Source organism: Budorcas taxicolor, chromosome 24, assembly GCF_023091745.1.
Source record: "Budorcas taxicolor isolate Tak-1 chromosome 24, Takin1.1, whole genome shotgun sequence".
In the NCBI taxonomy this organism is placed as follows: Eukaryota; Metazoa; Chordata; class Mammalia; order Artiodactyla; family Bovidae; genus Budorcas; species Budorcas taxicolor.
In genome coordinates, this window is record NC_068933.1 from 26687629 (window position 1) to 26688439 (window position 811).

Sequence of the window (811 nt, forward strand, 5' to 3'; positions counted from 1 at the left end):
TTTTTGTGGGTAAACCCATTTAAAAAATGTCTGCTGTTTAAAAGTTTATTACTTATCTGTCTTAATGAAAATAATATATGTTTTTTTCCAGGGCATCTCTTTATGTGGGTCTCTTTCCAGTGATTTGAACTTTGTGTGGTAAGCCCTTTTCATGAGGCTCCCTGGTTAGTTTTGAGAGTAATCTTTCAATTCTGCTTTGGATATTTGCTTTTTCTTTAGTTGTTATGGTATCTTCCTAAAAACTGTGGCAACTCATACATTAAATCTCTATTTCCTTTGCTGTTTTTTAAAAAATATTTGTTTATTTGGCTCTGCCATTCTTCATTTCTGCATGTGGGATACTTAGTTGCTGTATGTGAGATCTAGGTCCCTGACCAGGGATTGAACCTGGGTCCCCTGCTTTGGGAATGCAGAGTCTTAACCACTGGACCATCAGGGAAGTCCATTTATTTCCTTTATTCTTATCTACTAATGTTTTCATCAACTTGTTTTGATCACTTTGGATCTTCATACTATATTCTGAAAATTTTATCAAATTATTTTGTATCTGTTTGATTAGATTTTCCAAGTTTAATCTTATGCTTCATTGAGTCAATTTACATTTAAGTCCTAATATTGTGATTTGGGGCTTCTCCGGTGGCTCAATAGTAAAGAACCCACCTACAAACGCAGAAGACAGGGTTCGATCCCTGGATCGGGAAGAACTGGAGGGGGAAATGGCGATCCACTCCAGTAATTTTGCCTGGGAAATTCCATGGACCGAGGAGCCTGGTGGGCTACAGTCCACGGGGTTGCCAAGAGTCGAACATGA

General features: G+C 38.1%; 1 non-coding gene across 1 annotated transcript; it reads right to left on the reverse strand.

The window, feature by feature from the left end:
- Positions 1-366: 366 nt before the first annotated feature.
- Positions 367-439, reverse strand: TRNAG-CCC (transfer RNA glycine (anticodon CCC)). Its single transcript has one exon. It is a non-coding gene; the product is annotated as a tRNA-Gly (tRNA).
- Positions 440-811: the final 372 nt, after the last annotated feature.